Here is a 16,134-nt window from a genome sequence, read left to right on the forward strand (position 1 = left end):
GTAGTGCTAGTTCCACTGTGTTAGCACACCAGGTTCCTAGCACCAATTGGCCACGAGATAAGGAGCTCCAAAGTTGGGTCGCAAAATGTCATTCTCTGCAGACGCTTCTAGACGCAAACGCGGCAAAACGGGCGTTTCTAAACGCCGGTTTCAGCTTTTAAAAACATGTGTTCAGCAGAATTTGCACTGACGTCTCGTGTGCATGAGGCCTTACATGTATAAATAAAAGCTGATCATTGCAAGCTAATGTTAGATGGTTTGTCTCATCTCAGTAACTGGAAAATATGCAGGAGAGATTGTTCTTTTGAAAAACAACAGGCTTACTAGCCGGATCACCAAGCGAAAATAAAAGAAAGAAAGCCAAAAAAAGAAAACTAATACAGCCATCACATAGAATAATTGGTAAGCTGCAATATAATAAAAGTTAGGACTATACACTAGCAAAATTTCCTACAAAATGTTTCGTCTTAAGAAAATTTTCAATTATATATTCGTTATGTGGTCAAATTGGCGTTCGTTTTTGACCAGCAGGAGAACTGGAAAGAGCAAGATGGAAAAATGTTCTCGAACAAATTTCAAACCATGTATGTGCTTTTCATTTGAGAAATGACTCATTCCAAAGCAGATAAAAGCAAACAAAACTTTTAAGTACTTGCAAATGACATTTGTCCAGGCATCGATTGTATAAAAAAAAAAAAAAAATTGTATGAATGCTCATATGAAGATTTGTACCAATGTTCGTTTGAAAATCTACTAGTTTATAGCCAACTTTACACTTCATGCACTGGGTCTTATTTGCTTGTTTATCATTTAAATTTGCGTGATCTAGCTTCATCTTCTATGATGTTTATATTACACAGCCTGGCTCAAAATAATGCAAATTACATAGTTACATAGTAGGTAAGGTTGAAAAAAGACACAAGTCCATCCTATGTGTTTGATTATATGTCAGTATTACATTGTATATCCCTGTATGTTGCGGTCGTTCAGGTGCTTATCTAACAGTCTTTTGAAACCATTGATGCTCCCCGCTGAGACCACCGCCTGTGGAAGGGAATTCTACATCCTTGCCACTCTTACAGTAAAGAACCCGCTACGTAGTTTAAGGTTAAACCTCTTTTCTCTAATTGGCCATGAGTCTTGTTAAACTCCCTTCCGCAAAAAAGTTTTATCCCTATTGTGGGGTCACCAGTACAGTATTTATAAATTTAAATCATATCCCCTCTTCTCCAGAGAGAATAAGTTCAGTGCTCGCAACCTTTCCTCATAACTAATATCCTCCAGACCCTTTATTAGCTTTGTTGCCCTTCTTTGTACTCGTTCTATTTCCAGTACATCCTTCCTGGGGACTGGTGCCCAGAACTGGACAGCATACTCTAGGTGCGGCCGGACCAGAGTCTTGTAGAGTGGGAGAATTATCGTTTTATATCTGGAGTTGATCCCCTTTTTAATGCATGCCATTATTCGGTTTGCTTTGTTACTAGCAGCTTGGCATTGCATGCCATTGCTGAGCCTATCATCTGCTAGGACCCCCAGGTCCTTTTCCATCCTAGATTCCCCCAGTGTATAGATTGCATTCATATTTTTTTTTGCCACCCAAATGCATTATTTAATATTAAACCTCATTTGCCATGTAGTTGCCCACCCCATTCATTTGTTCAGATCTTTTTGCAAGGTTATCACATCCTGCGGAGAAGATATTTCCCTGCTTAGCTTAGGATCGTCCACAAATACAGAGATTGAACTGTTTACCCCATCCTCCAGGTCATTTAAGAATAAAATAAATAGGATTGGTCCCAGCACAGCACCCTGGGGGGACCCCACTACCCACCCATGACTATTCCGAGTACTCCCCATTTATCACCACCCTCTGAACTCGCCCTTCTAGCCAGTGTTCAATCCATGTACTCACCCTATGTTCCATGCCAACGGACCTTATTTTGTACAGTAAAAATTTATGGGGAACTGTGTCAAATGCTTTTGCAAAATCCAGATACTCCACATCTACGAGCCTTCCTTTATCTAGATGGCAACTCACCTCCTCATAGAAGGTTAATAAATTGGTTTGGCAAGAACGATTCTTCATGAATCCATGCTAATTACTGCTAATGATACCGTTCTCATTACTAAAATTTTGTATATAGTCCCTTATCATCCCCTCCAAGAGTTTACATACTATTGATGTTAGGCTAACTAGTCTGTAATTCCCAGGGATGTATTTTGGGCCCTTTTTAAATACTGGTGGTACATTGGCTTTTCTCCAATCAGCTGGTACCATTCCAGTCAGTAGACTACACAGGCACGTTGCGAATGTAAGGGCTTGGTGTGCATCATCGGTCTACAGAGTGATCAGTATCACCTCTGAGGATGATCATAAATTACAAAACTGTGTCCAGGATACAGTATAGTAAAAAGGTATTTCACAAACAAACAGTCTCGTTCTGGCAAGCAGCTGCACCTAATATCCCATCCACTCAAGCTTGAGATTATGTGATATTACACTGTACTGTATAATGTTTGAATTTGATTTGTAATTTACAGATGTGCTGGCAGCAGTTTATTTTCTAAATTTTTATTGCAAGTTTGATTTTAAATCGATATATGAAAGGTAGTCTGTCAGTTACAATTCAGTTCACAATTATACCGCGTAAATAGGATCAAAAGTATGAACACAGAACACAAACTATAGCAGTGTCTATAAATTTCAATGGAAAACTGGTGTGATGGGATATAAAAAAAAAGTTGAGTAAAAAATGTTTTGTCTTTTTTTTTTTTAATTGTAGAAAATTACACCCGAGCACATAAAACATTGATTGTGATACACAATACATATTGCCCCGCACGGTGGAATGACAGCAATCATTCTAGAACTATAGACCTCCTTCGTAACGCTAATTGATGACCTATAGGGGGCTTTTAAAGAGTTGCCTATTGAAAATATAGGGTACTGAAGTTTGTGCCATTTCACAGCGCACGTAAATTTAAGGTTTGACATGTTGAGTATCTATTTACATGATGCAACCTCTTTTATATTTTATCAAAAAAATGGCTAATTTATTGCATTTGTGTGCCCTAAAATTAACTTTAGTGTGTTTTTTACTGAAATTTTGCATTTTCCAGACACGGATGCAGTAATATTGTGTGACATCCCTTGAAATTACCTAGTGAGAAAAGCTATATCATTCAGTAGCATTATAACTGAATGAGACAGCTGTCTGATTTTTAAATACCGTACAATAAAAGACATAAATTACGGTACTTATAATTGCCTACCTCATGGGACCGGCAAGGTAAGTATATAGTAATTTATAGCTTTTGTTTTACTCTGCCATTTTATACTCTAAACAGAAAAAAAGCTGTTAGTAAAAAACAAAAAACAAAAAAAAAAAAAAAAAAAAACTGGCTCCTAACTTTTTTAGCTGGCTCCTAGATTCAAAGCAAATTTGTCAAGCCCTGGTCTAACCCTTCCCCATTTTATCCACTTTAAGGCTATGTTTCCACTAGTGCGTCCCCAAAGTCGCGCGATTTTGCCGCGATTTTTTACCGCGATTTGAAGCAATGCCTGTATCTATGGACCTCAAGTCGCATCAAAGTGGGACCAAAGTAGTGCAGGGACTACTTTGAAGTCGCTGCGACTTGAAGTCGCACAGATATGAACGGTACTCATTGGAAATCATGGGAAACAATTTGTCATGCGACTTTTCAGTCCCAAGTCGCATGAAAAGTCGCACTAGTGGAAACAGAGCCTAAAGCATTTACAGATACTCTTGTGCATGGCATTTCATTTCGTGGGCATTTGTTTAGATTCATATTCAATGTTTAACAATAGATTGGAGCTGTCAGTCTGTTAGATATGAATTTGTTTAAATGACCTTTTGCTGTTGACACATTCTATGAAAGAAATTCTATAAAAAAATCCAAAATTACTTCCCTGAATTGGTAAAGTGGTTCCAAGGGCATGAGGTTTTTGTACCTTAATGCATTCTCTTCATTAAAGTAAATAAAACATTCCAAGATCAGCTCCCCTTAACAACCGCGCCATAGCTGAATGACGGCTACAGCGCGGCTCAATAACTCTAGGAGGGCATACATTGACGTCCTCCCAGAATGGCACTCCCTGGGGCACGCACACAGAAGTATCCGTGACTGCCGGGTCTAGGGGACCCAGCGCATCACAGTAAATAGCCGCTGGCAGCGACCGTTTACAGCGTGATCGTTCCGTCAAATGACGGAGCGATCACTTGTAAACAAACCGGCATCATGTCCGGTTCCTCTCTCCCCTCTCTGTACAGATCGGTACAGTGCGAGAAGAGAGGGGAGAGATCGGGTGCAGCAGCACTGTAGGCTGGATCTGTAGTGCCCACAGCGCTGATCTGTGCCCATTGCAGCCTCATCCAGCCATCCATCCATGCTCAGCCATCCCTCTGTCATACTCATCCAGCCATCCATACTCAGCAATGCTCATCCATCCAGCTATCCATACTCATCCTTCCATCCATCCCCATCCGTACCCATTGGCGTTTCCATTGTCCTGGTGCTCCAGGGCCTTCAAAAAAGTGTAAGAGGTAGTCAAGAAATGATATGTGTAATTTAAGCTCCTAGAACGCCTGATGGCGCTCCCTCAATGTTGGGCCTCTGTATGTGGCCAGGCTGTGTAAAAGTCTCACACATGTGGTATCGCCATACTCAGGAGGAGTAGCAGAATGTGTTTTGGGATGTAATTTGTGGTATGCATATGCTGTGTGTGAGGAATAACCTGCTAATACGACAATTTTGTGAAGAAAAAAAAAAAATCTTGATTTTGCAAAGAATTGTGGGATAAAAATTACAACTTCAAAAAACTCACCATGCCTCATAATAAATACCTTGGAATGTCTACTTTCCAAAAAGGGATCATTTGGGGGGTATTTGTACTTTCCTGGCTTGTTAGGGTCTCAAGAAATGAGACCGTCAGTACTTCAGGTGTGATCAATTTTCAGAAATTGGCACCATAGTCTGTAGACTCCATAACTTTCACAAAGACCAAATAATACACACCAATTTGGGTTGTTTTTACCAAAGATATGTAGCAGTATAAATTTTGGCCAAAATTTATGAAGAAAAATTACTAATTTGCAAAATTTTATAACAAACAAAGAAAAATGCATTTTTTTAAACAATTTTCAGTCTTTTTTCTTTTATAGCGCAAAAGATAAAAAACACAGCAGTGATTAAATACCACCAAAAGAAAGCTCTATTTGTGTGAAAAAAGGACAAAAATTTCATATAGGTACAGCGTTGCATATATGAGTAATTGTCATTCAAAATGTGAGAGCACCGAAAGCTGAAAATTGGTCTGGTTAGGAAGGGGGTGTAAGTGCCCAGTGGGTAAGTGGTTAAATACTTACCTGGCTTCTCTTTCGATCCGGCGATATGGTGTCCTTTTATGAAACTGAGATCAGCAGCGATCCCGAGTCTCACCGCTGATCTCAGCTCATTACCAGTTTATGAAACTGAGATAATCAGCGGAGAACATGTTCTCCGCTGATTATCTCAGCACAGTGAGAATTTGTAACTGACTTCACAGAAACGGCCAGTTTATGAAGGTGTGATCTCAGCACCTCACTGGCGATCTGTGACAGAATTCTAACTTTCTGATTCACCATTTCAGAAGTGGAGAATCAGAGTGAGAAGCCTGAAACTGGCTGATATTCTGGAGAAAGCAAGAAGTCTTTTGACTTCTTTCTTTCACCAAACAGTCAGAGCACACCTTCCCCACCATTACACACCTCAAAACCAGCAGGATAGGAATTTATAGTGTATGTATGTGTATATATATATATATATATATATATATATATATATATATATATATATATATATATATATATATATATATATGTGTATATATATATATATGTATGTGTATATATATATATATATATATATATATATATATATATATATATATATATATATATATATATATATATATATATATATATATATATATATATATATATATATATATATATATATTTTTTTTTTTTTTTTTTTAGATGTTCACGTCTCTGGCTGGGTTCACACTTGTGCGATGCGTGAACCAGCGTGATTCCTGTGCGGGTTTTCACATCGCACCTACATTGACATCTGCGCACCACTGCGGGTGTCAATGTAAAGTTAATGACACCCCCAGATCATTTCACAGATCGCAGTGCGAACTATGTAATGGTGCAGGAATCGGATCGCATGGGTGTTCACACCCATGCGATCCGATTCCAGTGCGGACCAAATAAAGGGTCCTGTACCATTTTGGTGCAAATGCAATATGATTTAGGGCCAGTTCCCACTGCTGCGGTGTCCGAGATCGGATGTGATTCGCACCGCACTGCAGTGCAAAATCACATCCGATCTCTGTGCGATGCGATTTCAGCCATACAGATAGTATTGCTAAATTTGCATTGCCCTCGGACCAAACTCTTACAGGACCCTTTTTTTGGTCCACAGCAGAATCGGATCGCATGGGTGTTCACACCCATGCGTTTCGATTACTGTTCGAGTTTGCAGATCGCACTGCGATATGCGAACTGATTTGGGGGTGTTAACTTTTAGGCCCAGTTCACACTTGTGCGATGCCGGACATCGCACAGGCATCGCATGTTATTCGCAGCACACTGCCATTCACATTACATGCGATGTCTGTGCGGTGCGATATCAGCTGTACAGATAGTATGGCTGATATCGCACCGCATTCGGTGCAAACACGCACAGGACCCTTTTTTCTGTTCGGACCAGAATCGGACCAGAATGTGTGTGAACACACATGCGATCCGATTCATGTCCGAACTGTCAGTTCGCAGTGCGATATGCAAGCTGATCTGGGGGTGTCGTTAACAATGTATTGACACTCCCCAGCGATTCGCATATGGCAGTGTGAACAGACATGCGAGTCGGTGCGATGTGGGAACCTGCAGTGGATTCGCAGTGTTCTCGCATCGCACCAGTTTATCAATTTTTATGTTTATCTATAATGAAATATATTTATTTTTATTTATTAATAAATATTTATACTTGTATACTTTATTAAAATTATTTTTTTAATGATTATAAATGTATTTTGCATTTATATGAATGGTGTATAGCTGCATTACATATGTGCATTACATTCATTTACTATACACCATTCACATTTAAATAGGGACATGTATGATCTTTAAATATTGATAAAAACAATGTTTTTTTATAATTAGGTTAATGTATATTGTGTAGGGGGAATTTAACTTTATTATTTTATTAATATGTTGGGGAATAATGTGTGCTGATTTGTGTTAAACTTTTGTATTTTATGGTTCCTCATACTGTAATCCCGCTATATCACGCGAGATTATAGTGAGAGGAGCCATTCTCAGGAGTTCCTGGCGTTTGTAGATCGCTCCTCAACTCAACATGTGAAGCAATCTACACACTTTCATAAACAGGCACTCAGAGGAGAGCGATCTCCTCTGAGAATGCCTGAGAACTGAAAAGCGGTATTTTACCGCACTTTCATAAAAGGACACCTATGTCTGCAGCAGCGCTCGTCTTCTCTCTCTTTCTCTCTTTCATACAAGCACAGAAATATATATATAGAACATTTAGCGTACAATTTGTAATTTTCTCTCAACACTGTGACATATACAGTGCCTACTCTTATATCATGCATCTTTCTTTTCTTTAGTTGCAGTTATTCCTTTGCAAACCATAAAAAGACTGTCTAGTCCCAATGTTAACATTTACTAATCATATACTGTACATTATATTACCAAAAGTATTGGTATGCCTGCCTTTACACGCACATGAACTTTAATGGCATCTCAGTCTTAGTCCGTAGGGTTCAATATTAAGTTGGCCCACCCTCTGCAGCTATAACAGCTTTAACTCTTCTGGGAAGGCTGTCCATAAGGTTTAGGAGTGTGTCTATGGGAATGTTTGACCATTCTTCCAGAAGCGCATTTGTGAGGTCAGGCACTGATGTGAAACAGAAGGCCTGGCTCGCAGTCTCCACTCTAATTCATCCCAAAGGTGTTCTATCGGATTGAGGTCAGGACTCTGTGCAGGCCAGTCAAGTTCCTCCACCCCAAACTCGCTCATCCATGTCTTTATGGACCTTGATTTATGCACTGGTCCAAATCTTTTGGTGGAGGGGGGATGGTGTAGATTTGTTTTTCAGGGGTTGGGCTCGGCCCCTTAGTTCCAGTGAAGGGAACTCTTAAGGCATCAGCATACCAAGACATTTTGGACAATTTCATGCTCCCAATTTTGTGGAAACAGTTTGGGGATGGCCGCTTCCTATTCCAACATGACTGCACACCAGTGCATAAAGACATGGATGAGCGAGTTTGGGGTGGAGGAACTTGACTGGCCTGCACAGAGTCCTGACCTCAACCCAATAGAACATCTTTAGGATGAGTTAAGAGCGCAGACGGCGAGCCAGACCTTCTCGTCCACATCAGTGCCTGACCTCACAAATGCGCCTCTGGAAGAATGGTCAAGCATTTCCATAGATACACTTCTAAACCTTGTGGACAGCTTTCCCAGAACAGTTGCAGCTGTTGTAGCTGGAAAAGGTGGGCCAACTCAATATTGAACCCTACGGACTAAGACTGGGATGCCATTAAAGCTCATGTGCGTGTAAAGGCAGGCATTCCAATACTTTTGGTAATATAGTGTATTATATGAACTATAGCAGGAGTACATACAGTAGGTCCATAAATTTTCAGTTGCGGTCAGATGGCAAGAAACAGACTGACTCGGCAAAAATCTACTTCTCTTGTTCCAAAAACATTAAACAGATGAACATATTGTATTGGCAAAAAATATATGGGACTGCTGCTCTTTACACTGCAATGGCCAAGGTAAACAATTAGACAAACATTTCTAACAGATCCTTTTCTCTAGTAATACTGAAGGCCAAGGAAATCTGGTAAGGGCATTGATATTACAAAAACAATCTAGCTGTAAACCCTACTAACTCACAGGTATGTAATGTAGCAAGTCAACCACCTTGAAGGAACTATAGGCTACAGAGAGCTCTACCATTTCATTATGCAAACAGGTCATGTGTTTTTTTTCCAGCAACTTAGCACATAGAGAGAATAGCAGGCACTGCCTACGTGCAACTTCAACTTTTTTCCAGTGCCTCGCAGAAGTCCCAAATACTAGGAAAGTATTTCACACACACACACACACACACACACACACACACACACACACACAAAAAACAAAACCTTCTAGTGAGACCTTGCAAAACCACCGTTAAATCCCATTTGGGGAAAAACTTAAAATGGAACAGGCCTAGCCCTAGCTAGTGCCTTAAAAAAAATCTGATAAACAAAGGATCTAGTGATAACCGTCTCTCTAGAAAAACTGACAGCGCAGGTACCTGAACCTTTAAAGGTACTGGCTGCCAACCCTTCTCCATTCCATCATGTGGAAATTCCAGAACGGAAAGGTCCTGGAAGTTAGGAGTTAAAGGTCCAGGAGTTAAAGCACTTCCACATTTTAAAATAAATGGCCCTTGTGACCTTCTTCCTGCTATTTTGCAGGGTACAAATTAAACCTTCGGACAAACCCTTTCTTCTCAGGATTTGCTCCTCAGTAGCCAGGCTGCCAGCCTGAGATGGCCTACATCTGGATGCAGAGGGGGACCCTGAGTCAGCAGGTCCCTTCGAACTGGAAGCAACCAATGGGGCTCTACCGCTAACTTTAGTAGACCTGAAAACCAAGCCCTCTTGGGCCAATACGGGGCTACTAAAATTAGGTTCGTCTTTTCTCCCTGCAGTTTCTTGAGCACTAAAGGGATCATTTGCACAGGGGGAAAGGCTTAGCACAAGCGGAAGGTCCAGTACAGACCCGCCGCTCGGTCCTGCCCGTTTAGAGAAGAGTAGACTGGTACTTTTGCATTCGTTTGTGATGCAAAAAGGTCGACCTGGGGAGCCCACCATTTGTCCACTATCCTCTGAAAAACATCCGGACTTAGGCTCCATTCGGACTCTAGTAACCTTTTTCTGCTTAAGAAGTCCACTATCTGGTTGAGGCTGCCTTTCAGATGTACTGCTATGAAGGAAGCCAAGTTGTCTTCTGCCCAAGTCAGAGTCTGTAGAGACAAGTCTAGCAGACTCCTGCTTCTTGTGCCCCTTGTCTTGAGATGTAGGCCACTGCTGTGGTGTTGTCTGATAACACCTGGACGTGTTGGCCCCTGATTATCTGTTTGAAGGCCCAAAGCCCCAGGAAAATGGCCCTCAATTCCCTCCAGTTGGAGGACCTCCTGGATTCTTCTACTGTCCAGGACCCTTGGGCCATCTGGCTTTCGAGATGCACACCCCACCCCCAGGAACTCGCATCTGTTGTCAAGATCTTTGCTGCGGAAAGGTCCAAAACAAACCCTTGTTCAAATTGGCTTGCCTCCTACACCACCACCACAACTTGCTTTTTACAGGAGAAGGGATATTGATCGGTTTCTCCAAAGACTCTCCGTAGGCCCAATTCTGCAGAATCGCCTGTTGGAGGACTCTTGAATGGAGGCGGGCCCACTGAACAGCTGGGATTGAGGCTGTGAGAAGCCCTAGCGTGGACATGGGTGCCCGAACTACAACCGATAAATTTATCTGTACTCTCTTCACTGCTGCATGCATCTTTACCATTTTTTCCTCTGGGAGGAAAATCTTTTCCTGTATCGAATCTATGACATACTCCAGGAAGATGGTCCTCTGAGAAGGAATGAGGTTTGCTTTTTCCTTGTTCAGAAGCCAACCCAAATTTTCTAAATGGTTCAGCGCCTTTTTCAAATCCATGCACAATAGGTCTTTTGAGCTGGCAAATAAAAGTAGGTCATCCAGATAAGGCATTGCAACCTGAGCGCTGCTATTGCTTCCGCCGTGATCTTCATGAAGATCCGTGGGGAAGAGGAGAGACCGAACGGGGGAGCCCTGAACTGAAAGTGCGATACCACTCCCCCTGCTCTGATTGCCAGCCGTAGATATCTCCGTGACATTGGTGCTATGGGAACATTTAAGTACGCATCCCTGAGATCTATGGAGGCTAGAAAGCACCCCGAAGGAAGAAGCTTCCTCAAAAAATAAATCGTGTCCATGCAAAATTTGAACGGACTTGTTTAAGATTTTTAAGTTCAGTATTAACCTGAAATTTCCCGACAGCTTCTTTAATAGAAAAACGTGAATAACACCCTAGTCCTTCCTCTTCCCGGGGCACTGGGGTGATTAATTTCTGCTGAAGAAATTCCTGCAAGAGTGATGTCATCGCTAAAGATTTTTCTTGATCTTTGGGGAGCTGCGTCACAAACTTGAGATGGTGGGTTTTCCGAGAACTCCAGAGCGTATCCCTCCGAGATTATTTTGAGGACAAACGAACTGGATGTCGCCCCCTCCCACTGTGGGAGAAAAAAGACTGCAGTCTTCCTCCCACAGTGGGGAGACCGTCACTGGGTCTTTGTTGGTTGGCTGAGGGGACGAAACACCCCAGTCCTCCCTCAACCCCTCTGGGACCGCCAAGGTCTCTTCTGTCCTGTTTCCTTTGAGTCCCAGGTCGGGTGAAAAAGATGAAAATTTTTATTAGGTTGATACTTTCTTTTAACCTGGAAAGGCTTTTTTCCTTATCTGCTGTTCTGTCTAGAACAGCGTCAAGGTCAGGACCAAACACAAGATCCCCTCAAAAGGTAGGTCACACAGCTTTGACTGAATCGCCTGACCAGGTCTTCACTCACAAAGCAATTCTTGCTTAATTAATCAAATCCAAAGATCTTGCCGTCATCCTCACTGACTCCGCTGAGGCATCTGCCATATAACCTACTGCCTTCTGTAGGACTGGCAGAGTCTCCAGCAGATCTTTACGCAAGGTCCCTGCCTCAATTTGAGCCATTTAGCTGCTCTAACCAGGGCTCTAAATTCCTGGCTATTACCGTTGACGCCATTGCTGGTTTGAGATTGACTATTGTAGAATCCCAAGCCTTTTTTAACAAAGAATCAGCCCTCTAGTCCATAGTGTCCTTCAAGACCCCCATGTCCTCAAAAGCTAAATCGGTGTTCCGCAATACCTGCGAGAAAGCTGCTTCAAGCTTAGGTCTCTTATTCCAAACTTGCGCACTATCTTCATCAAAAGGGAAACACCTTTTCAGAGACCTGGAAAAGAAGGGGGCCCTCTCTGGGTCATTCCACTACCTTTTTATAGCCTCTGTCAACACGTTGTTCATCGGGAATACTTGATGCTTGACCTCATCCATATCCTGATGTTGAGGGTAGTAAGCATGGTCTTCAATAGGTCATCTACCTCTTCCAAGGACAACCTATAACAGGAGGAAGAAACCTCCTTTTCTTTGCCTTTCCCCTCGTCTGACCCTGAAGACATACTTCTCTCCTCCTCCTCTGACTCACTAACCACTCTCTCAGTAGCAGAGGACATGTGGGGGCTGGATGGAGAACCATCCTTTGATTGTGACACCAGATGTTTATCCAGACAGGAGTGGAAGGACTGATAAGTGTCTTCCAACTCCTTCCGGAATGAAGCGAGCAGCTCACTAGGTTGGGCAGAGGGCGTTTTAGTAGAAGATTTGGTGCAAGAATCCTTACATGAGGCACATCGTTTCTGGGGGGGGGGGGGGGGACGTGCTTTGTCTTTTCTTTAATCTCTGTCTGAAAGGAAAAAACACCAAGCAGAAATATACAGAAATATAAATAAACCCTGCAGATTGGATCTTCTCCCCAGCAGACCCATAAACAAACAGTCAGTGATACAAAATACACCCCATAACATCACTGCTGTAAATCACACTTCCCCATAGACATCACCTGAGGGGTGTGATGCAGGCTCTCCCCCCCCCCCCCATCCTTTGGGGAGGAAGAGAGGGAAACAACAAACAAACATAGTCCAGGTCTAACTAACAGAGGCCACTGCCTCTCCTGCCTGGGTGTGGCTGGTGCTTGTGGCTCCTGCTCCCGCCACCGCTGCTGCTTCCTCTTGCTCCATCTCTCCCAGGGTTCCAGCAGACTTCCGGCAGCTTTTTATTAGAATATTCGCGGTCCTTTCGCCGCTGTGAGGACAGGAAATTGCACCACCGAGGCCGCCTCCCCCTCCTGGTTCAGCGGCCGGAAGCGGAAACCACTGCCGGAAGTCCCGCCCCTTCATGCAGTGACGTCACCTTTCACTCGGGACCTGGAAGAGAGCGCAGGCTTGGAAGCCAGACATGCCACACTCTGCCCGCGCCCCCCTTCCCGGTCTATCGCGATGGGACCCTCCGCCGGCCTCTACCCTCGCCGGGCTCAAAAAGAGGAAAGGGGTTGGCCATTAGAACAAGAAAACAACACCAGGTATGCTCTAACCCTTCTCCACCTGGAGAGAGCGCAGCACACACCTGGTCCCCGCAGGGCTTCCACCATGGCTGGAGGAAACACTACAACTGAGCCCATGGTGGAAGTGTTCAGGCTTTAAAGAAATGACTGCAGTGTTTCCTGGGAAGTGGGTGGAGCTGCACTCTCTCCAGGTGCTGTCCTGAAAAACGAAATAGTGCAGCGCTAACTTACTAATCAATACCACAATAATGGTGAAACCCTCTAATGTATGGAAATCTCAATAACCTTCAATATCACCACCATACTGGTCTCTGTGATATGTAACGTCACATATAATACACATCAAACTGAAAATAAGACAAAAAATTATTGTAAACTTTGCAGGGATGGTTGAAACCCCTCCTAGAGATATTTGGCAGTGGATGGCGTCAATAGGGCAATGGACGGTGTCCACTGTTTATCAGTGCAGCCTCATCGGTGCACATCAGTGCAGTTTATCAGTTCCCATAAGTGCAGCCTCATCAGTGCCCATTTTTGTGGATAGGTTAAGAGAGGGTTATAACCCCTGTCAGTTTTCTTTTTACCATCTGTATCCCAAAGAGGAGATTTCCCTTCACTTCCTGTCACATAGCCAAACAGGAATTGAGAGGAAATTCCTGCAAATTAAGGGAATTCCTTGGGGATCCCCAGGTAACCAGAAGTAGTGTCCCCATTGGAAGGATTCCTCTCTATTACTTTTCTGGGGACAACCAAACATTTGTGATTTTCTTTCAATGATAATGGTAAACAGAACAAATAGAGAGCATAAAATTTCTTTAACAGTTTTCCTCTTCACTCTATCCAAAACTACAAAAGAGTTTTGTCCAAAGTTCTACTTTAACCACTTCCAGATCGCCCACTGTATATATACACGTCATTACTTTGACATTAAATACTGGGGTTATGGCAGCAGCTAGCTGCCATAATCCTGGCATTTTTTTTTAAACAGTGGGCGATCTGTCAGCTGACAAAATTGGTCCCAGCAGCGGATTCGCCACAGGATCACTTTTATAGGCAGCGGCAACGGGAGAGGGGCCTCCCGCCGCTTTCCGGTCATTTTCCTGATTACCGGATCCGTCGGTAAAGGGGGAAACGATCCGATCCCCTAGAGCGATGGGCAGGAAGTCGAATGAGGGCAAGATGGCCCCCACTCGACTCTTTGCCTTTAGTGGACCGAAGCGACGTCAAATGTCAATTTTTTTTTTTTTGTGTAAAAGTAAAATGAATTTTTTATTTTGCTTTTAAGTGTAAATGTGAGATCAGAGGTCTTTTTGACCCCAGATCATGCATTAAAGAGACCTTGTCCTGCTTATTTCTATTACAAGGGATGTTTACATTCCTTGTAATAGGAATACAAATATTTAAAGGGACAGTGTAAAAAAAAAAAAAAAAAAGAAATAAAAAATTTAAAGTGCCCTGTCCTACCCAGGAGCAACCACAAGTCGCGCCCACAAGAACCGTAATTTGTCGCCATTTCACAAGCATGCGCAATTTTAAAGCATGTCATGTTAGGTATCAATATATTCGGCATAACATCATCTTTCACATAATACAAAAAAAAATCAGGCTAACTTTCTTGATTTATTATTTTTTAATTTAAAAAAAAAAAGTGTATTTTTTCTAAAAAAAAAAAAAAAAATTGCGTTTGTAAGACCCCTGCAGAAATACGGTGACATAAAGTATTGAAATGAACGCCATTTTATTCTCTAGGGTTTCTGCTAAAATTTTATATATTTTATACATACAAATATATATATTTGTAGCAAAAAATACTGATTTTAAGCTGTTTACAACAATGTCAGAAATAGGCCCGGTCCTTAGGTGATTAAGTGTACCTCAATCTTTGTTTACATCAATGTATTACGAGCTATAACTTTATTGTAATTGTTAGCAGGGGAAGTGCCAGGCGTTGAGTACCCTTATTTTGCCCACATCACTGCCACCTGCCAAGCTGTCCAAATAAACTAGTCTGGACTCCTCACTGCATTTGTAATTACACATACATCAATGACTGGTGACTTTCCTCCTGAATACAGTACAAGTAATACAAAGTTATAAAGAAAGACCCCCATGTGAAGTCTTGTGTACAGGCGTAAGTGAACATAGTAGCCTAATTACTGATACAAGCGCTCCCCCATTTACAACACTGTGTATTCATACATACAACTTATCCCCCCTCACCTGATCCCCGGGGTGTCAGCACCTTTCACCGGCGAAAAAAGCAACACAGATCACTTGGACAGCGCCCCACCAGAACCCTCCCCAGGCGCATACTGGTTGGTCAGGATCGTTCCATCGCCACCGCTGATTGGCTACGTCTACGTCTGCGCTGCTTTGGATTGGCTTCGAACACTTCCGTCATGTTTTTGATAGGCTAGCGCTCTGTTTCCTTCCTGGGCACAGCGTACAGCACGTCTTTAATAGAGGACGCTTATGAAAATATGACTGTGGGCTTTCCTCAGCGAGGTGTGCAGTATGAGCGACCATGTCTTCGTAGCCGAAGCGTGATAAGCTGCTAAGGGAAAGGCGCCGATAAAATGACGGCAGAACTGGAGACATGAACGAGCCGTAATTCACTCTTGGTAAATCCTATTGGGTTTACGTTGTCTCATTGTGAGGCGTCTGCTTCATCAAAATTGTGCAAAAAAAAAAACTCCGCAGACGTGCTGAGACTTCCTTGAAATGTGTGGAATTCCATTTTCTGTGACTGCCACTCATTTTTAGAGAGCAAATTTATTTAGAGGAACTGTTTTAGTTATTCTAGTCTTAGGCT

At 42.4% G+C, this 16,134-nt stretch overlaps 1 protein-coding gene across 1 annotated transcript in view; it reads right to left on the reverse strand.

Annotated features, from left to right (window-relative positions):
* Positions 1-15,694, reverse strand: part of WASF2 (WASP family member 2) — a 108,020-nt gene extending 92,326 nt beyond the window's left edge. Inside the window, exon 1 of the mRNA XM_073616182.1 lies at positions 15,543-15,694. The gene's annotated coding sequence lies outside the window, so the exon portion shown is untranslated. The remainder of the gene's footprint in view (positions 1-15,542) is intronic.
* Positions 15,695-16,134: the final 440 nt, after the last annotated feature.

Source organism: Aquarana catesbeiana, linkage group LG02 (genome assembly GCF_042186555.1).
Source record: "Aquarana catesbeiana isolate 2022-GZ linkage group LG02, ASM4218655v1, whole genome shotgun sequence".
Lineage (NCBI taxonomy): Eukaryota > Metazoa > Chordata > Amphibia > Anura > Ranidae > Aquarana > Aquarana catesbeiana.